Source organism: Neofelis nebulosa, chromosome 3, assembly GCF_028018385.1.
Source record: "Neofelis nebulosa isolate mNeoNeb1 chromosome 3, mNeoNeb1.pri, whole genome shotgun sequence".
Taxonomy (NCBI): domain Eukaryota; kingdom Metazoa; phylum Chordata; class Mammalia; order Carnivora; family Felidae; genus Neofelis; species Neofelis nebulosa.
Window position 1 is genome coordinate 150,944,822 of NC_080784.1, and position 23,556 is coordinate 150,968,377.

Below are 23,556 nucleotides of genomic sequence, written 5' to 3' on the forward strand. Positions count from 1 at the left end.
GCTTGATAGATTAGAGAAAAAAAGAGGAAAAGAATTGTTTGAAAATTTGAAAAAATGAATACACTGAAGTAGACTAAGATGAGATGATGGAAGTAAAACAGAATTTGAATAAATTTTCACAAAAGTAAAAAATATAGTAGAAACAAATTTTTAAAAATATTTTTAATAAAAATTGATAATAAAAATGAATTTTTTCTTTTTCTGTATTCAAGAAAAAGAAAAATGAAAAAGAAAAAAAAAGAAAGAAAATTGAATAGATGGACCAGCTAACAGACTCAAACATGACTGAAATTCCTTTGTTTTCCCCTAGAAGTCCAACTATGAGGCGCTTTATAGTTCATAAACTAAGCAGGCATGAGACTTGTGTTCCTGAAGAGCGAGGTTGGCCCAGTTGGGCAGGGCTTAGTGTAACAGCTCTGTTATCCACTAGATGGCGCTGCTAGCCTACTGGGGTGAATTGTTGTGGCGCTTGTAGGTGCGTATGTGCATGCGCAGGAGTGGTGAAAATGGCATCACCCACCTACTCAGTCTCTAGTATTGGAACTCTATTCTCCCTGGTCAGCAATCGAGCACCAGTCTGTCTTAGGGTTCAGTCCACCCCCCATTTCCACACTGTCCATGACCAAGCTCCAGGAAGCACATCCCTCCTGAGTTTTGTCTCAGATGCAGCTGCCTTCTCCAGCCCCCCACTTCTGAGGAACTGCAGCTTTGACTCACTCTCCCCCTCTGTGGAGGGTCTCACCGAGCAATGGCCGGGTGCCGGCCGCACCCAGGAATGCTTGTGGGACTGTGCTGCTGCCGATGCCCATAGACTGTGGCCAGGTGCCAGCCCACCCCAGAAAAAGTTTGCAAGACAGTGTAGCAGCAGTGCCTCAGGGATTATGGAAAATCACAACACACATCTGGCACCAGGCTTCACCCACAATGAACTTGTTCCAGTAGCAGCAAATGTGGCCATTCTCTGGGGTCTGTTGGGCCCAGGTGGTCTCACAGCCTCTACCAAATGTCCTTCCAGCAGTGGAACCACTTCTCCCCATGTGGCCCAAGAACCTCCTAGACCCCACTCTGCTCTTGGGTATTCGCCCTTCCCACCAGAACACCGCCAGGTATTGAGCTGCAGAGTTTCAGACTCTGCGCTCCCCCCTGTTTACAGTCTTAATGGAATTTAAACCCTCTCCTTTCTCCTTTCTCCTTTCTCCTTTCTCCCTTTTTAGTTTAGTCCCTGCGGCTGTTTCCAATTTTTCACTTTCTCTCCAGCTGCTTTTGGGGAGGGGTGCTTTTCCCGTAATCTCCCCACCATCTCCGTCCTCTCTCTGCACGCAAGAGCACCTCCCTGCCCGCCGTGGCTTCTCTCTCCCCAAGTTCACCTCTCCATGCTGCGTACCTGCTGAATTCTGTGGTTCAGGTTGTGCAGACTGTTGTGTTAATCCTCCAGTCAGTTTTCTAGGCGTGCAGGATGGTTTAGTGTTGGTCTGGCTGTATTTCATGGACGCAAGACATACAAAAAACTTCCATGCTCTTCTGCCATCTTGGCTCCTCCTCCTGAAAAGATCAGTTTTGACAAAGTCATTACCTAATCTGCAGAAGTTAACTTCATTAAGAAAACCAATAGGTTGGAATTCGGTTTCAGTATTGCACAGTGGGGCTTCCTTATGCCTCATGCTAATGTATACGTATGTGGAAGGTTTCTCTCCTCTGATCCCTCCCCCACTCTCCTATTTTTTTAAAAAAAGATATTAATGTATTAAAGAACACTAATGCCTTACTTTTTTCCTTTTTTGTACTTTACTATTATATGTTCCAAGTTTAATAAATATTCATTGTTTCCTTTCTGGATATTATTATAATTAGTTTCATCAGTGATTATTGCTGAAAGTAATTTTGTTGTATAGAAGAATGCTATAAAAATATCTCCGTATATCAAAAGTGCAAAGTATGCCTCATTTCTGTCCAACTGTTTAAACATGTCTCTTGTCAGGCAGAAGAACTGCTCTTAACTTGGTTTCTTTCTTCTCTTTGTGGTTCACTTTTTAAGTTGTGTTCTAAAGGCTCGATTACCAATATTTAAAGGCAAGCTTTGGAGATCTTTTTGCTATTTCAAATGTTTTCTTATGCATGGACTTAAAAATTGTTGCATACAATATTTGGTTCTTTATGCCATCTGCAATTTATTTTCCTATGAGATGTGTGGGAAAAAAATCAATAAAAAGATTATATAAGTTTCTGTTTTGATATTCTCAATATCCCAGGTATTAGAGTTGGAAATATCTGACTGACTTGACAAGGTAAGACCAAAATATGGGCGATCATATTGCAGGAGGAGGGAAATCTAACATAATCCAGAGGGTTGGGCCAAATCTTGCTGGGCCTCACCTAGCATTCCTACCCTCCTTTTATTTTGTGTTTTACCATCCATTTATAAAGCATTGTTCGATAGATTGAGAAGAGTAATTGAAACATATCCAAGGCTTTGTGTGGAAATTATCTTTAGTCTTTTTAACCAAAGATCTTTTTTACTGGTTGCCCAGATTTAGGTAGGAATCCAGTAAGAACCATTCAGATTCCTGTAACAAAGGATATTTACAGGAAGGAATATTTTGTACTTCATGAGGGTTGTGAACTGTAAACACAAAGGACTTGCCTAAACACTGTGCTTAAGGGACTTGTCTAAATTTTAACTTCTCTTCCATCTGTATGTAGGTCATGGTTTGTGTCCTTCAAACTGGCCCCAGCTTCCTTATTTAAATCTTTGCTCTGGGGCGCCTGGATGGCTCAGTCGGTTAAGCGTCCAACTTCGGCTCAGGTCATGATCTCACGGCTTGTGACTTTGAGCCCCACATCGGGCTCTGTGCTGACAGCTCAGAGCCTGGAGCCTTTCAGATTCTGTGTCTTTCTCTCTTTCTCTGTCCCTCCCCCACTCACACTCTGTCTCTCTCTCTCTCAAAAATAAATAAACATTAAAAAAAAGTCTTTGCTAAAGAAATTATGATCCTACCAAACAACAAAACATACATTGTCAAACCCAACTTGCCAAGCCATTTTCAGTAATTTTCTACTTACTCCTTTCTGTAATCTTCCATTTCCATGTAGTCACCTCGTCTCTTTTTTGTTTCCCTTTTTACTTTTCCATAGTTCCTTTTTGTTCCCTATCTGCTCTCCCTTTAAAAACAGCAGTCACCTTTATCTTAGTTGGAGTTGAACTCATTTCATACTGGAATCTCTCTCCCTTTCTATAAATGGATGAATAAAATCTATCTTGCCACCTTTAACAACTGTTCAGTTGTGTTTTTCTTTGTCAGGGACACATATGTTCTATTTGATTGATTTTATTTATACAGTAGATGTTTCTGAAAATGCTTGGTAAAAACAATCAGGCTTCTCACTCTTAAATCACAGAATAAGGCTCTAGTGAAATCCCTGTTTTTTTCAGTTAGGAAATTATATATGTCAGTATTAAAGTAGAATTATTTGAGGATTTATACAATTAGAATTATAAATTGAGCATAATCCATCTATAGGTACCACATCTTCTTTGATTTGATGAACAGAATTGAAGAATCTCAAGATAAATATTGAAGAAGTGTTTGTCAAAAAATACATAGAGTTATTTCTCCCTTAGGGTGGAATGGGTTAACTAACACAATATGTTTACCAAGAGGAAAATATTTGGGTATGGCACACATCTTACAACATGTGGAGGAGAATCTGTCACAACTTGATCCACAGTGGTTGAATTAAATAGAATGACTTTGCTTGTGCTTACTAGCTATTTCAAATGTTTACTACGCCTACTGTGTCTCAAAAGCCTACTCCCTGTTTTTTTCTTATTTTCTTTTTTAAACTTTTGACAACAAAACAAGCAACATTTTATGACACAGAAAGTAGCAATTACCACACAAGCCAGTAGGAATCCGATCACATCCAAAGAGTGGTCCTGGAAACAGGTGAGGTTGTAAGAAACTGGCCGTAGGTGCTCGGCTCCTTTGTGCTGTGTGACAAACTCAGTCCAGAAGACTGCTCCATCCAAAGGCTTTAGAACCTGATCATGATGAATGGTTGATAACCACATAGCATTCTCTTTGTAGCTGGAGGAAAATCAAATAATTTATAGAACAAACTGGAGAAGTATGTTGATTTTCACATGGAGGGTAAAAATGAGTGCCACATAACCCTGGAAGAAAAATCTATCATTTTTCTTAGAGATGATTATAGAGATCTTAATGGGCTAGAATTTGCTAATGTCTAGGATTTCAAGCTGTGAAGAAAAAGAGAAGTTGGGCAAGGACAAGTATTTCTAGTTTAGAAAGGCAAGAAAAAATACATGATTGAAATACATGATTTCTGTGTGCAAATTTTGAATTATCCAGTAAGGAATTGTTAATAGATCTGTTGAGAAAGTTTCAAAATATTATTATAATCCAGAGATAGGATATAAGTCCATGATGAGGTTAATGGACATGTCCGGGCAGAGCTGATCAGGAGCTGGTATTGACATGATAGCAGTGAAATTAGTGATTAGAAGTGTGGAAGTGGATTGTATTGGCTTGAATCCTGACTCTGACACTTGTGTGCTTTTTTTAGTGTTTCTGTTCCTCGGGTTTTCATTTTTGAATGCATAGGAATAGTACTTTTCTTATCTGATTATTTTGAGGAATGACGTATTGATTCTTGGATTTGACCCTATCATTTGGTGACCCACTTTGTGTTTGCTGTTGTGGTTTTTCTTGTTGGTATTGTCATTTTAGAATCTGGAGAGTGCTCAGCATTCCACTTTCAGGCATTGCCAGTTTCATTGGTTTCTACTGTTGAAATGATTATGAACTAACAGACAAGGAAGAAGGCTAAATAAAGAGGGCTTACAAACTTTAAATCACAAAGTGCTATAACATGGGACTGTAGCAGTACAGTGGAGGTAATATCTGTCTCTGTCCTGTAAAAACCAGTGAGAATTCTGGGTTTTTGAGAGGAGAGAAGTAATCCTGAAACACATTTGTAATACAATAGGCAAAGACTATAGTGAAGAAGTTACTTACTCCCTACAAAGAATTTACTAGTACAATGTGTACCATATCACAAACATTCAGTATACATCAGCTAGTTTTCTTTTTTGGGCACAGCTTTACCTTATTAAAAATTTTAAAAAGTAGAAAGACATCTATATTAGAAAGATGTGATTTGACATAAAACCACCAAATGGAAGATACAATCCTTAAAAAAAATGTGCTTCTCGTGGTGCTTATTTAAGATGAATAATAGTTGGACTAAATTAAAACTAGACAACATTGTTTTTAAAATGCAAATGTCCATTTAAAATGCAAATGATACTATAACCAATATATATTCAAGCAAAATTTTATTTCTAAAGTCATTATGAAACCAAAAGGAGAAAATGTATACATAATTATGATATTAATAATAATAGGAATAGTAACATCCTGAACTAATTTGGAAACCAAATATTTCTGATACAGAAAATTTGACTTTTAAAACGAATATTCCAATATATCTGTTCTAAGTCAATTGCTTTTTGATTTTATGGTTCTTCTACCAAATAAGACAAAAACAAGCATAAACAAAATTAATAGAATTTAACTAAATTTATAAGTAGTGTTCACATAATTTTTAATCGAGTAAATTTGAAAGCCCTAGTTATTTATCATTTATCTGTGGTGGGAGCAAAATATTACATAGAAAATTTTGGAAGTATTTAATGGGAATTTGCGACTGATCAGGTCATACTGGTTTACAGAAAGTAAACTATTTTAGACGAGTTTTAAAACAATTTAGTTCTCATGCTGAAAGAAAACCATAATTGTGCAGATTAGTACTATAACGGTACTAATCTTTTTTTTTCTGTTTACTTTTTTTGATTTTTTTTGCATTTCCCATCTAGCTTGGGTAATGAAACTAGACTGGTCAGTTTTATTCCAGTTTCTGTAAAACTCAGTTTTCCTTCCTGGTTTTCTGAGACTTGTGTGTTGGTTCAGAGCCCTGTGGGAAGTGTTGGAAAGCAGGCATACTCTGTACCTCCTGTTTTTCTGAACCTCGCAGATGATGCCAGTTTTGATATTTTCCTCCTTTTCCTTCTCCAGACGTCCAAACGGATTCTTTGGACAGAGGTGTTTGGAGAAACTGCTTTTGCGATTATACATGTCAGAGCCTAGACAAAGTATGTTTGAAGATACAGACACTAGTCTCTGCTCCTTAGAAAGCTTCTGGGTATAGTCTCCCCAGTGTAGGGCATAGGGCCAGGTGTGTTGGTTGTTTTGATATTTGGCTGTTTTATTTCTCCTTGTTTTTTTGTATTGTGGTTTGTTCTCTTGTTTTGCTTTGTTTTTCTTTTTTTTTAATGTTTTATTTATTTTTGACAGAGAGAGAGAGAGAGAGAGACAGAGACAGTGCATGAGTGGGGGAGGGGCAGAGAGAGAGGGACACAGAATCTGAAACAGGCTCCAGGCTCTGAGCTGTCAGCACAGAGCCCAACATGGTACTCGAACTCATGGACTGCGAGATCATGACCTGAACTGAAGTAGGACGCCCAACCAACAGCTACCCAGGCACCCTGCTTTGTTTTTCATTTTTGCCCTAATCCTTGGGTTTAAAGTTCAGGGCTGCAGGTAAGGGGCAGAGTGGCAAGGCCAGTACAAGTGGTACCCGTGCGAAGGAACCCAGCTGGCATCACTATAACAACATTCATGGTTCCCGACTTCAACTTTGTTCTCAGTGCTTCCTCTTAATCTTTCTGTTAACCATTTCAGTGATTCTTTTTATTGATATTTCAAAATTTATCCACTATTCTTTGTTTTAAAATTTTTAAACATTTATTTTTGAGAGAGAGAGACAGACAGAGTGTGAGTGGGGTGGGGGGTGCAGAGAGAGAGGGAGACACAGAAACCAAAGCAGGATCCAGGCTCTGAGCTGTCAGTACAGAGCCTGACTCAGGGCTCAAACCCACGAACCATGAGATCATGACCTGAGCTGAAGTCAAATGGTTAACTGACTGAGCCACCCAGGCACCCTAAAATTTCTCCACTGTTTTTAACACTGTTACAAACTTTTCCCCTAAAACCATTGAAGAAAATTTACTGTGCCACTCAAAATGGGTTATTGATGGCTATCTTCAAAACATTGAGCAGATCTTACTCATAATTGTGTTCATGTCAGGACTCATTTTTGCTCACCTGACCTTCATATTAGCATCTCTCTAGAAATTGTATCTAGTAAAAAAAAAAATTGTACTCGTGAAGAATCATTAATGACTCACTTCAATGCATTGAACAAATCTGTACTTGACATTGTGTTCAAGTTCAGTCTAACAGCTGCTTTTCTGGCCTTTATGGGAGTGATGTTACCGGGTTGATCCACAAGCAAAGGAATGCCCACCATTGGATCCCCGTGATAGATCATCAGTTCCACCATGAGTTATACAAGCTTCAGTTTTTGGATGACCTAGAATTGAGTGAATTTTACTAAAATTATTTTATAAGTCTTTAAAATGAGAAATGAGCATTATAATGCACTGAATCTAGAGGCAGTATTTTTTAGATAACAGACTATTATATATGTGAAATTGCATTTAAATTGCTTTCAGAGCTCAGAGCAAGAAGCATGTAAGTCTGCTGGAGAGGTAAATGAAGACTACATGAAAGAAGTGGTGTGTCATTTGAACTTCAAAAATGAACACAAGATTGGCAGGTGAACAATTTGAAGAACATTTTGGATAAAAAGAAACATGTGCAAAAAAGCAGGGGGCATGTTGGAAACATTCTCTTAAAGTAGTGAAGTCATTGAGTCTGATATAAAGGACTTCAGGGCAGCAGAAATGGTGATGGTGGTGGCACTGGAAACAGAAGAAGGAAAATCCACATTTATTCATGAAACGTATTATTAATTAATGAAAAACATTGTATATTTTTTCCTATAGAAAATGGAGTACAATAAAAGCACTGTTATTTTTCAATAGCATGTGAAATACCCCTGCAACTAGGAGAAAGATAGGTGTATGGAGAGAATTAAAAGACAGCAACAATTTTGGAAGTTATTGAAAAATTCACCTGTGAAAAGTAATTACACCTGAAATAAAGGTATTTTGATTTGGGCCATAAGGAATGTAATGAAATGCCAACTCTTACATTTTTTCCTTAATTTTTCTAGGACTGGAAATAATAAAAATAACTTGTTTTATTTTTTAATATTTCAACAATAAATGCAAAACAAAATAAATTTGTTTTTTGTTGAGCTATTATCACATTGCTCAGCTGTTATGTTTTCAGTTTTTGTTCTCCTGAGTCATACCAAGAAGGTCATTCTGGGGGATCCACATATACAGCCGAGAATTGATTGGGTCCTAAAGTTTCTGGCTTCTTGCCATCAAATCACCATAAAACCTGTTAAGATAAAGAAAATACTTTTCTGTAGTTGAACTTCAAAGTTACAGCGTATTAGGATTCTAGGGTGATTCAAAGACATCCAATTAAATCCCTTCCATATGATGGATGAAGAAATGAGGACAGGAGGTGTTAGGTAACGAGAACCAGTAAGACACCGTTATAATAGAAATGCTCATATAACATGTACATATTTTTTATGTTAAGTCAACTATGGAGTAAAGTCACGTATTATGGCGTAGGCAAATAATAGTGGCATAATCAATGACAAATTCAGATATTTAAGAAATTGTAAGGCTGTCATGATTCTAGAGCAGAAAACAATGGCAAATTAATCTACAAATTTATGTTACTATATATACTAGCTCTCATTTTCTAAACTTAATATTAGCCTGTATTTGTTTTTGGCTCTTATAGAAGGGAATTTACTTATATCCACTTGTTTCTCAAGTTATTACATGGAGTTTTGTATCTTTTGATATACAAAAAGGCTAATATATGCAATCAACTACTTATGAGAAGTATTTGTTATTTCCTTGTAATTCATAATTAATTCGGCTTAGGAAATAAGTATAACTTCTTTCAGATTATAGATTGTTAAAACACTACCCCCAAGAAAAATGTCAATTGATAAGTTTTGACATGAATCCAGAGTATTAACACTACTGCTGGTTTGCAAATTCTTTCGATGTTGATAATGTATAAATAGCAGTGTGGCTGTTGAAAAAGTTCCAAAATTGTAATGCTAAAATTTATTCAGCTGACTTCCAGTACTTAAAAAATGAAGCACAAAGCATTGACAGCATTGTTTAACATGCTTTATGTATATACCAGTACCAAAATACGGTGCCGATTTTGGAATTTCCAAGCAATCCCCATGACTTGGATTATAATTTACTAGGGTTTAACTTCTGTTTGTTAAGCAGAATGTAAAGTAACTTTAGATTTTCAGCAAAAAATAGGAGCATAGGTGATTAAGTGAAGATTCTATCAGATGGGAAACTAAAAAGTAGTTCACAAATACCCAAAGACCCCAGGTATTTTTTTATATATTAGTAGAAACTATTATATCTTAAGGTGAAGGATGCATCTGAGCCCTTTACATGCAGTCTTCCCTCTGCTTGACTCCTTTTATTCCTTCTTTCTCCATCAGGAGCAGTAGTTAGAAGCAGAGTCCATTTGAGGCCAGATTTTATTTTATTTTTTTTTATTATTTTTATTTATTTATTTATTTATTTTTTAATATATGAAATTTACTGTCAAATTGGTTTCCATACAACACCCAGTGCTCATCCCAAAAGGTGCCCTCCTCAATACCCATCCCCCACCCTGCCCTCCCTCCCACCCCCCATCAACCCTCAGTTTGTTCTCAGTTTTTAACAGTCTCTTATGCTTTGGCTCTCTCCCACTCTAACCTCTTTTTTTTTTTTTTTTCCCTTCCCCTCCCCCATGGGTTTCTGTTACGTTTCTCAGGATCTACATAAGAGTGAAACCATATGGTATCTGTCTTTCTCTGTATGGCTTATTTCACTTAGCATCACACTCTCCAGTTCCATCCACGTTGCTACAAAAGAGGCCAGATTTTATAATGCACAGGGTTCACTTAAGGACAGGACCCATCTCAACTATCTTTTATTTTCTTGTTTCAGATTTTAGTAGGGCCCAGTCAACCAGGACAGACTGATTTTTCTTTCTCTAAATCATCGTGGCTGGCTTAGATACCTGGACACGGCTTGGTGAGCTCTGGCCATCCTGAAAAGCACACTGAATAGGCCTATTCAAAATTTAGAGGAAAGAAAAGAAGGATTATATGGCATGTGTAAAAACTGCATGATGCATTCAGATTTTTATCAATATTGCTTAACATTATTGTGCTAGTACAGCTACTGTGAAAGTTTAACTTTTTTTCTGATAACATCTACAGCGTGCACAGTGTCCTCAGGAATCCTTCAGTGAAAAGGAGCAAATGATAAGGTAGAATTTAGTGATTTTGTACCTGCCCACAATACCATTATAATACCAAAATTTCATCGTGTACCTCATATATAAATATATATATATACACACACACACACACACAAACACACACATATATATAATTTATATATGGTATATAGATACATATTACAGTGTCAATGTCAAAGTTACTGTCAGACACCCTCGATACTACTTTAGCCCCTGCTGTGTTTTATTTTGGTTTTTAAATGGATATCTGAGGTAAATTTGTAGGCATAATAGTTACCTGTCTTGCAGGAAATGTTTATAATCAAAACTTTTACAGAGCTTGACTTATTAAGTAGCTGTTTGTTATAAGATACTTTACCTTCTGTGGAATCTGGCAAGGGCTGATGCAATCACGTCGGCTCTTTCTTCTGTCATGTTACTGACCATTGACCCCAGAGTAAAAACCACAATACCATTTTTTTCCAGAGCTCTGGGAAAACTTTCCCATTTCCTGTGAAAAAAGAATTTGCTCCATCACAAAAAAAGGAACAGCAAAGCAAACACTATTTAAAGGATAACTGTAGAAACAAACACATAAAATATAATCAGAAACTAAGGGAGCAGCTGTTTTTTTAAATTGTAAAATGCATATAAATTTTATCATCTTAATTATACCTAAGTGTACAGTTCAGTAGTGTATTTGTTGTGCAACCAATCTTCAGAACTTTTTTGTCTTGTAAAGCTGGAAGTCTATACCTATTAAAACTCTCTATCTCCCTCTTCCCTAGCCCTTGGCAATCATCATTCTGCTTTCTGTTTCTGTGAATTTGACAAGTCTAGATACTTCGTGTAAGTTGAATTGCACAGTATTTGTCTTTTTGTGACTGGCTCCTTTCGCTTACTGTCAACTTAGTCCGTGTTGTGACATGTGTCAGAATTTCCTTCCTTTTAAAGGCCAATATTCCATTTTTTGTTCATACCATGTTTAGTTTATTACTTTATCTCTTGGCCACTTGGGTTGCTTTTGCTTCTTGGCACTTGTTAATAGTGTTGCTGTGAACATGGCTGTACAAATCTGTCATCTGGATCCTGAGTTCAGTTCTTTTGGATATATACCCAGAAATGAAATGGCTGGACCATTTGATAATTGTATTTTAATCTTTTGAGGAAACTCCTTGTTGTTTTCAGTAATAGCTGTTTTTTAACAGATCTAATCCCTCATATCCTGGGAAAGAGATGTGTCCATGAGGTCAATTTCCTCTGTTATATATATTTGTGCAAATGAGTGTATGTGTGTGTAAGCAAGAAATTAAATAGAGCCAGTACACAATAGTGTGGAGGAGATACTCTTAGAGAGTATTATATTCAGACTCTTTATAAATAATGCTATCAGTTACTACTGTGGGGGCCCCTGAGTGACTCAGTCAGTTAAGCGTCTGACTTTGACTCAAATCATGATCTCATAGTTCGTGAGTTCAAGCCGCGTGTAGGGCTCTGTGCTGACAGCTCAGAGCCTGGAGCCTGCCTCATATTCTGTGTCTCCTTCTTTCTATTCCTCTCCCGCATTTATGCTCTCTCTCTCTCTCTCTCTCTCTCAAAAATAAATAAATATTTTTTTAAAAAAACTTTTTTTTTTTAAATTTCTACTGTGGATTTTTGGAAGAGAGCCACACAGCATTTTTTTTTCTTTCTTTCTTTTTTTTTTTTAATATATGAAATTTATTGTCAAATTGGTTTCCATACAACACCCAGTGCTCATCCCAAAAGGTGCCCTCCTCAATACCCATCCCCCACCCTCCCCTCCCTCCCACCCCCCATCAACCCTCAGTTTGTTCTCAGTTTTTAACAGTCTCTTATGCTTTGGCTCTCTCCCACTCTAACCTCTTTTTTTTTTTTCCTTCCCCTCCCCCATGGGTTTCTGTTAAGTTTCTCAGGATCCACATAAGAGTGAAACCATATGGTATCTGTCTTTCTCAGAAAGCCACACAGCATTTATCGTTTATTGTTATACTTCTACTAAATCATTTGTGTTTATTCCAGGCAGGTTTTCTGGAGAATTATTTTACTCATTAGAATTTCATTTACCTGACTATGAGCACTAGGAAAATGTTACTTACGATTAAGATGAGTTTATATCTAACATTATCTCAGCCTTATAATTCTTTATACCTTACCTTCAAATTTTTCGAAATTTCCCAAACTCTCTCCTTAAATTACTGATTGCTGACATTGAGGAGTATGGTATTATAGTTTGAACTTTTGTGAAAGCATCCTACGAATCCTCTTTATAACCCGGAAATATACTTCTGTAGTTACATATTTGAGTAACAATATTGCTGGGTTTGTCTACATATGATACCATATGCCCTGAAATTATATTGTAAAATTGATGTCTCATCAGAATGTGCTCTGTGTAGCTGGAAGTGAATGGAAGGGTCCTGGTCATCACCACAGTGAGTGTCTCAGAGAGCACTTGCACTATGGTGGGAGAAGTATGCAGGGCTTTGTCCAGCAGACATGTGGTCATCTTCCTTAGTAGCTCAGTTCAAACTATATAAGGCTCCTGGTGAGGACATATTTGCCTGCAAATGTTTCAGAAATCCATGGCGATTAAAAACAAATATTACTTTCTACGCTAGACTAACTCCACGTTGCTCAGTGTACCCTCCTACCAAAAAAAGAAACAAGAAAAAAAAAATTGTAGAGGAACAAAAGTTTCCTGGATACCTGGTCGAAACCATATACTCATCTTTGTCTTTTTTTTTTTTTTTTTTTTGCTTCTTTTCTTTAAATTGGTTATTAGTTCTTTTCTCTCTGGAACATAATGATCTAACTTTCCAATATAAAAACTCTACTTTCTCATCCTAATCATTGTCAAAAAACTTCTTTTCAAAATTGTTTTTACAGAAAAAGGAAACTGTTTTCAAGCTTTGGTGATCCTGTGGGCTATATTTGTGGAGCATTCTTCAAAGTATAATTCCACCCAGATGACATTATTTTTAATATGAGGATCACTGAACTTTCCTGTAATTGACCTAGTGCATCCTTATAACATGTGTGATTTCAGTGATGTGTACCAACAGTTAAGGTTACCTGTTTTCAGTGTTTTGTTTCATTGGCCTAAAGCTTCTTCATTTGTACTGTGGAAGATGGTTCCTTATGGTATTACAGTAGTATATCCTCTGTGGATTAATGACTGATGTGGACTGGTTGTTCTCATTCCCTGACATGCTTATGAAAATAATTTAAACTCATTGCAAGAAAATTTGCAAAAGTGTAAAAAATTACAAAGAAGGAAATAAGAGTTACTCATGCTTTATATCAGGATATGCCTGGCTTAATATTTTGTATGCTTTCTTTTTTTAAATTGAAATATGATATATAACATTGTGTAATTTAGGGTACACAACAGGTTGACTTGATACATTTGTATATTGTGATATGATTGCCATTGTAATTATAGCACCTCTATTGTGTCACATAATTATTTCCTTTCTGTGGTTGGAATAATTAAGATCTAGTCTCTTAGCAAATTTGGGGACTATAATACATTATTTTTGTATTCACTATACTCTGCGTTAGCTTTCTAAGACGTACTTACTGCTAGTTGCAAGTCAGTACCCTTAAACAATATCTCTGCTATTTCTCCACTTTTTTTGGTGGTTAGCCCCTGATAACCACACTAACCGCTCTCTGTTTTTTATGAGTTTGGCTTATTTAGATTCCACATATAAGAGATATTGCATATTTTTTCTCTGTCCTTTTGAAAAGATAAACAAAGTTGGCAAAGCTTTAGATAGACTAAGAAAAAAGACTCAAAATTAGAAGACATTATAGTTGATAATTCAGAAATGCATAGGATCAAAAAAAACTACTATGAACAATTATATGCCAACAAATTAGATTACCTAGAAGAAAGGGATAAATTCCTAGAAACACAGAACCTATCAAGACTGAATTATGAAGAAATAGAAATCTGAACAGACCAATAATGCATAAAGAGATCGAATCAGTAATCAAAAACCTTCCAACACAGAAATTCCCAGGAACAGACAGCTTCACTGGTGAAGTCTAACAAACATGTAAATAAATATTAATGCCAATCCTTTTCAAATTCTCCCAAAAACTTGAAGAGGAGGAAGCACTTTCAAAATCATTCCCCAAGGCCAGCATTACCCTGATACTAAAGCCAAATAAGGACACCTCAAGAAAGAAAACTACAAATCAATATCCTTGATGAATATAGATGTAAAAATTCTCAACAAAATATTAGCAAACTGAATTCAAGACCATATTAAAAGGATTATACACCATGACCAAGTGGGATTTATTCCTGAGATGCAAGGATAGTTCAATATATGGAAACTAGTAACTCTAATACATCACGTTAATAGAATAAAAAATAAAATAATCCAATCCTAATAGATACAAATACAGGTTTGATATAATACAACATCCTTATGGTATCTGTCTTTCTCTGTATGGCTTATTTCACTTAGCATCATACTCTCCATTATGTGGATCCTGAGAAACTTAACAAAAACCCATGGGGAGGGGAAGGAAAAAAAAAAAAGAGGTTAGAGTGGGAGAGAGCCAAAGCATAAGAGACTTTTAAAAACTGAGAACAAACTGAGGGTTATGGGGGGTGGGAGGGAGGGGAGGGTGGGTGATGGGTATTGAGGAGGGCACCTTTTGGGATGAGCACTGGGTGTTGTATGGAAACCAATTTGACAATAAATTTCATATATTAAAAAATAAATAAATAAATAAATTTAATTGTGAACTCCTCAAAAAAAAAATAATAATACAACATCCTTTCATGATAAAAAAAAAAAACCCTCAACATATTGGTCATAGAAAGAATACAACTCAACATAATAAAGGTTATATCTGGCAAATCCACAACTAACACTATACTAAATGGTGAAAAATTGAAAGCTTATCCTGTAAGATCAGGAAGAAGATAAGTATACTACTCTTGCCAGCCCTATTCAATATAGTACTAGAAGTCCTAGATAGAACAACTAGGCAAAATAAGAAGTAAAAGACATCTGATTGGAAAAGAATAAGTAAGTTGTGTTTTTTTGCAGATTATATAATTTTGTATATAGAAAATTCCAAAGACTCACCCAAAGAAACTGTTGTAACTAATCAACCATTTAGTAAAGTTGCAGAATATAAAATTGACATACAGAAATCAATTGCATTTTTATACACCAGTAGTGAAACATCCAAAAAATAAACAAAACTGTCCTATTCATAAAAGCATCAAAAACAATAAAGTATCTGGGTATAAATTTAACCAAAGAAATGAAAGGTCTATACAACAAAAACTATAAGACATTGTGGAAAAAAAAAAAAAAAAATAGAAGACTCAAATGATAAGACCTCCCATGTTCATGGATGTAAAGAATTAATATTGCTAAAATGTCCATAATACCCAAAACCATCTATAGATTCAATACAATCCCTATCAAAGTGTCAATGACTTTCTTCACAGAAATAGAATAAACAAGCATAAAACTGTTATGGAACCACAAAAGACTACAATTAGGCAAAGCATCCCTCAGGAAGAAGGACAAAGCCGAAGTCATAACACTCCCTGATTACAAACTATGTTGCAAAACTATAGTAATTAAAACACTATGGGACCAGCATAAAAATAGACATATAGGCCTGTAGAACAGAATACCGAGTCCAGAATTAAACCCTATATAAATGGTCAACTAATATTCACAAAGGGAACCAAGAATAACCAATGGGGAAAGGATAATCTTGTCAATGAATGGTGTTAGGAAAACTGTGTCAGAAAAATGAAATTGGACCTGTATCTTATACCAGTCACAAAAATTGACTCGAATAAATCAGAGACTTAAACATAAGATCTGATACCATAACACTACTAAAAGATAAGATAGTGAAGAAGCTCCTTGACATTGGTCTTGGCCGTGATTTTTTTGGACATGAGACCAAAACCACAAACAACAAAAACAAAACCAACAAGTGGGACTACATCAAACTTAGGAGCTTTCAAACAGCAAAATTAAAAGGCAACCTATAGAATGGGAGAATATTTGCAAGCCATATATTGGATTAGTGGTTATTATCCAAAATATATAAGGAACTCCTACAACTCAATTACAAAAAAAAACACAATATGATTAAAAAATGGGCAGAGGAACTAAATAGACATATTTCCAAAGAAGATATCCAAATAACCAAGAGGTACACAAAATGATGCTCAGTATCACTTATCATCAAAGAAATGCAAATCAAAACCACAATGAGATATAACCTCACATCTGTTAGAATGGCTATTATCAGGAAGTGATAAGTGTTTGTGAGGATGAGAAGAAAGGGGAACTTTTGTACACTGTACATGGGAATGTAAATTGGTTCAGCCACTATGAAAAACAATATGGAGATTCCTCAAAAACAAAATAGATCTGCCAGGGCTCCTGGATGGCTCAACTTTGGCTCAGGTCATGATACCACAGTTTGTGAGTTTGAGCCCCTGCTGTTAGTGCAGAGCCCATTTTGGATTTTCCGTCCCCTTCTCCCTGCCCCTTCTCCACTCACACTCCCTCTCTCTCAAAAATAAAACACTAAACAAAAAATATATCTACCATATAATCCAACAATTCCATTTCTGGGTGTATACCCAAAAGAAATAACAGGATATTGACAAGATATATGCACTCCCATATGTATAGAAACATTATTCACAACAATCGAGGGAAACAGCCTTAAGTGGCCATCAACAAATGAATGGTAAAGAAGATGTGATATATATATATATATATATATATATATATATATACACACACACACACATACACACACACACACACAATGGAATATTATTTACCTATGAAAACAAAGGAAATCCTGCTATTTGGGACCAAATGGATGGAGCTTGAGGACATTATGCTAAAATTTGTATGTTTTTATTCTAATCTTTATTCATATAATTAAATCTATATTATGACATGTTTTGAAAATTTTAATCCTAATTTATACTTTTTTTCATTCTGTAAGGAAATTGTGTCTTATATTTACCATTTTGTCCCTTTCTTTTCAACTAAACCTCATATTACAGCTAATTTAGTGTAATTAAGCATTATTTGATTAAACCGATTATAATGGTGTAATATGCACAAATATAAGTTATTTACTCATTGCTTAATTTTGGATATTTATGATACTTCCATTATTTACAGTGTTTACTCTTATGAATAATTGCCCAAAATAGATTTTGCACCTCTGGATTATTTTTCTTTGTATAGTTTTATGATTATATTATGAAGCCAAATGCTATAAACATTTTTAAGACTCTTGATGCATCTTGCCAAATGTCTTAATTCTTAAAAAGTGTACAAAAATTTTCTGAGAAGGTAATAATTAATGGAAAAGTAAGTAGTGTGTAGAAACCATTTCTTTGTGTAACAATGTCTTCACAGTCACTGACATGGATTCAAATCTTGTTTTTGCAACTTAATAACAACAGCTACTATTAGCAATCATTATTATCTGCCACACATCCTTCTTGTCCTTCTCTCCCTCCTTTTTTTTCTCCTTCCTACTGACAATTATTTTCTCAAAACTGAAAGAGGAAATCTTTTAAGAATAAGGTTAGCTAAGGTAGAACTTTCACTAATCTTACCACTGTCATTGAACTTTGTGAAACTTATCAGAGGTAGCATAAATAATTTGCAATCAAAAGATACATTGTGTTTTACTCTCAAATAAGATACCAGTTTTATGTTGCTACTAGTAAAGAGGTAGACAAAAGGATCTCTTAAGAGATTGTAAAGTAGTCCACTAAAGATCATTTGCTTCCTATTTATGTTTTAAAGATTTATCAATTTAAAATGTATTAGATTATTGTTTTCCTTCATAAGGAATATCATCCTATAAACTGAATAGAATTGTTTGTAATTTTAAACTGTGGGCAGTTTTAAGATTCAAGTGGTAGAGATTATTTGATCTTTATTATATGGCAGAATTTATGGTTCTTATTATATATGAAGTCTACATTTTCTTTGTGCTCATTCTGTCAGGCAGCTATGATGTTGAGACCTATATTCCCTAGGGGAGCTTTACTGAGGTTTTCTGTAAATTTGGTGTAGGAAGAAAACATCTGTTCTAACAGACTAAGTCACTCTTTTAAAATGCTCTAAGATGGGGGGTGCCTGGGTGGCTCAGTCGGTTAAGTGTCCAACTTCAGCTCAGGTCATGATCTCACACTTTGTGAGTTCGAGCCCCGCATCGGGCTCTGTGCTGACAGCTCAGAGCCTGGAGCCTGCCTCAGATTCTGTGTCTCCCTCTCTCTCTTTGCCCCTCCACTGCTCATGCTCTGTCTCTCTCTATCTCAAAAAGTAAATAACAACATAAAAAAAAAAAACTTTTTTAAATGCTCTAAGATGTAAAATCATGGGATTTCATATGAGGAATGTTTTTTATTATTAATAATTTATTTATTTTTCAATTTACATCCAAGTTAGCATATGGTGCAACAGTGATTTCAGGAGCAGATTCCTTAATGCCCCTTTACCAATTTAGCCCAACGCCCCCTCCCACAACCCCTCCAGCAACCCTCTGTTTGTTCTCTATATTTAAGACTCTCTTATGTTTTGTCCCCTTCCCTGTTTTTATATTATTTTCATTTCCCTTATGTTCATCTGTTTTTTGTCTTAAAGTCCTCATATGAGTGAAATCATATGATATTTGTCCTTCTCCGACTGACTAATTTCGTTTAGCATAATACCCTCTAGTTCCACTCACGTAGTTGAGGAGTGATTTAAAGGCTGGAGTAGATGCAAATAAATGTTGGATTTAGCTCCAACATTGTTAGGGAACACATTTATATCATCGAGGAATGGTTTTCCTTTTAGTTAGAGAACTGGCAAAGAGCCTTAACCCTTACCAAAAAAGGTGAGCATTTTAACATGCTTGTCTCATTGCCAGTCCTTACACATATACTTTTAAACAACTCCATAGGATACCTGCTCTCTAGGACTTTTCTAGAGAGTATAATCTTGATGTGTTAGAAAACCAGTTCCTATTAAATGAGGAATTAGATCTGGGTGGTTGGCACCATTGGGTTGATTATTAATAGTATGTGATAGTACCAAAATAACAATAATACCAAGTTAACATTTCTTCTGGATTACTGAGTATGTGCCAAAGATATTTGGGATGTTTTGGGGCGCCTGGGTGGCGCAGTCGGTTAAGCGTCCGACTTCAGCCAGGTCACGATCTCGCGGTCCGTGAGTTCGAGCCCCGCGTCAGGCTCTGGGCTGATGGCTCGGAGCCTGGAGCCTGTTTCCGATTCTGTGTCTCCCTCTCTCTCTGCCCCTCCCCCATTCATGCTCTGTCTCTCTCTGTCCCAAAAATAAATAAAAAAAAAAACATTGAAAAAAAAAAATTAAAAAAAAAAAAAGATATTTGGGATGTTTTATGTGTACTATTTTTTCCTCCACAACAGCAATATGAGCAATGATGATTATTACTATCATCTCTCTATGAACAGTGTAGTGTAGTTTTCCATAATTGCTGCCTATATTTTGCAACAGCCTGCTGAGTGGTCCCCCTTTTCACTCTTGCTCTTTTGCAGGCTAACTCAGTGACTACATCCCGAGGGATTTTTTAAAGAAGGAAATGTGATCATATTACTCCTTTTCTTAAACCTTTTTGTTTTCTCCTTAATGCCCTTACTAGAGGTTTGAACCTCCTTATGATTGTCTGTCTCCAGCTTCTCCCTCCAGCATCATCTGTCCTTCACTTGGCATCTTCCTGCTAGGCTAAATTTGGAGCTCTTGAAAACTATCATTCTTCTTTTACATGCTTTGCTTTTGTGTCTTCCTTACTCTCTGCTCCCATCACTTCTACATATCCTTCTGTATATCCTTCTGCATATCCCGTGGTTTGCACCTTGATTATCAATGACTGAGATATGCTCTCTGTGATTCCCACTGAATGTTCCTTACCGCTGTGATCCTTCGTTATTATAACATGTTTCATTCTGTTTTTATTATGTGCTTGTATTCTGTCTTTCCAGATAGAGTGTCAGGTCGGTGGTCATGAAACTCTACAGTTTCCCTGCATGTTGGCACTTACCTTTAGAATATGCTAACTACTTTGGAAGTATTCTTTTAGTGAATATCTGCTACTTACTTATGTATTGAATAATTTAGGCCTTGATTTAACTGAAACTATTCTCAAAGTCTCCCAGGAATTCCACATTATTTTGTAATGTTAACGCAATTCAGGTACTTGTGTTGTATAGAAATACGTGAGTTTCTAATTGACAGGTCACTTTAGCTTCCCATATCTCTCTCACTATAAATAAACTAAGTAAAGAATAGAATCATTCATATTGAAAATGCAAAGTGGGGTGCCTGGGTGGCTCAGTCGGTTAAGCGTCTGACTTCAGCTCAGGTCACAATCTCACGGTCTGTGAGTTCGAGCCCCGCCTCGGGCTCTGGGCTGATGGCTCAGAGCCTGGAGCCTGCTTCTGATTCTGTGTCTCCCTCTCTCTCTCTGCCCCTCCCCTGTTCATGCTCTGTCTCTCTCTGTCTCAAAAATAAATAAACGTTAAAAAAAAAAAAAAGAAAATGCAAAGTGACCAAAGCAAAATAAAGAAATAAAGAAAGAAGAACCTTAAGCAGGGGTTCAGCAGGTTTGCAGGTGAGTCCCCCAACAAAATGAAAATGTGGTAAGAGTGGACGAGAAAATTCAAAATCCCAGTAGGTTCAAATGAGCCATATTTGAGCCTTCCCCATTAACTCAGATAATATATTGGGTCTTTGTGGGTGGAAAAACACATACAAAAACATAAAACAACTGTTAGACAAAATGAGAATTTTGTCATGTGACTGTAGTAATTTTCTAAAAGCAATTTGGAATGATGAGCCAAAGATGTTTGACAGTGTTCTTTGATAAAGCAATTGTGTGTGGGTGTTGTGTATATCTATAAAGATCTACATATATATTTATATATATATATGAAAGGTGATGTGAGAGAAATGTGAGAGGAACATTTTATCTCTAATGTCATTCACATCAGTACATTCACCAACAAAATACTAACAACCAAATTCAAAGGCACATTAAGATCTTTCACCATGCCAAGTGGAAATCATCTCTGGTATGTGGGGATGATTCAACAAATTAACATGATACATCACACTAACAGAATGAAGGATAAAAGTCATATAATTATTTTAATAGGTGCAGGAAAGCAGTTGACAAATTTAACATCCTTTCATGATAAAAGCTCCCACCAAATTAGGTATACCAGGAACATACTTCAGTATAATAAAGGCCATATCTGGCAAGCCCACCTCTAACATCATACTGCTTGATAAAAATTTGAGAGATGCCTCGGTGGCTCAGTTGGTTAAGCACCCAAGTCTTGGTTTCAGCTCAGGTCATGATCTCAAGGTTCATGAGTTTGAGCCCTGCCCTGGGCTCTGCACTGACAATATGGAACCTGCTCCCAAGCAGAAAAGAAGTAAAATTCTCTCTGCAGGTGGCATGATATATATAGAAAATGCTAAAGACTCCACCAAAAAACTGTTACAACTAATAAATGAATTCAGTAAAATTGCAGGATCAAAAGCAACATACAAAACCCAGTTGAGTTTCTATACACTAACAATGAACTATCTGAAAGAGGAATTAAGAAAGGAATCCCATTTATAGTTGCATCAAAGGGAATAAAATTGTTAGGTGAACATTTAACCGGGAGGTGAAAAATCTGCACATGTGCACATTATCCTTTTTCATGGGTATATACCGAGAAGTGGAATTGCTGGTTCATATAGTAACTCTCTGTTTAACCTTTGAGGAATTTGCAAATTGTTTTCCAAAGTGGCTGTACCATTTTTAATTCCTAGAAGCAATATATAATGATTTTAATTTCCCCACGTTCTTGTCAACACTTGTTATTGTCTTTTTGTTTATAGTTATGGTACTGGGCATGAAGTTGTATCTCATTGTGGTTTTCACTTATATTTCCCTGATGCCTAACGATGTTGAGCATTTTTTTTCATGTGCTTATTGGTCATTTGTATATCTTCTATGTAGAAATTTGTTTTAGATACTTTAGATACTCATTTTTTATTGGTTATTTTCCTATTATTGAGTCGTAGTATTTCTTTATATGTTTTCAGTACAAGCTCATTATCACACATGATTTGCAAATATATTCTCTAATTCTGTGGGTTGTTTATTTTTCACTTTTTTGATGATATCCTTTGAAGCACAATAATTTTAATTTTGATGTTCAACTAATACAAATTTAATTTGGTTGTTTGTGCTTTTGGTGTTTTACCTAAGAAAACATTGTTGAATCTAAGGTTACAAATATTACCCCATGTTTTTTATTAAGAGCTTTTCAAATTATTTTTCTAAGTCTTACATTAGATTTTTTATTTATTTTGAGTTAATTTTTGTATATGGTTTGAGGTAGAGTGATCCAACTTCATTCTTTCACATGTGGATAATTAATTTTCCCAGAAGGAATTATTCTGGATTTAAAATCTATTGATCTATACATCTATCGCTATGCCTGTAACACACTCCCTTGAGTACTGTAGATTTATAGTTGGCTCTGAAATCAGGAAGTGATTTAGATAGTCTTTAATGTCCTTCCACAGTATTTTAGAGTTTTCAATGGTGTGAGTTTTGAATTTCCTTTGTTAAATTTATTCCTAAGTATTTTATTCTTTTTAATGGAATTGTATTCTTAATTTCATTTTGGAGTGGTCATTGCAAAATATATAGAAACTCAATTGCTTTCTGTGTATTGATCTTGTATCCTGAAAACTTCCTTAGTTTGTGTTTTGATATAATATTATTTTAGTGTCACCCTTAAATTTTCTCTACGTAAGATCATGTCATCAGTCAAGAGTTTTACTTCTTCCTTGCAAATTAGGATTTATTTTATTTCATATTCTTGTTTAATGTCTTAGCTAGTACCTACATACTACACTAAATGAAAGTGAAGAGACTGGCTTTCCTTGTCTTTTTCCTTATCTAAGAATGGAAGCATTTAGGTCTTTCACCATTAAGTATGATGTTGGCATGGATTTTTTGTAGATGCCTTTTCTCAGTTTGAGGAAGCTCACTTCTATTCCTTGATATATTGAGTATTCTTGTCATGAAGGTTGTTGGAGTTCATAGAATAACAACAGTGAATTTGTTTGCATTTATTGAGATA

The 23,556-nt window shown here is 35.7% G+C and overlaps 1 pseudogene; it reads right to left on the reverse strand.

Moving 5' to 3' along the window:
• Positions 1-3,766: 3,766 nt before the first annotated feature.
• The window catches only part of LOC131508062 (UDP-glucuronosyltransferase 2B17-like), a 31,491-nt pseudogene continuing 11,701 nt past the window's right edge, over positions 3,767-23,556 (reverse strand).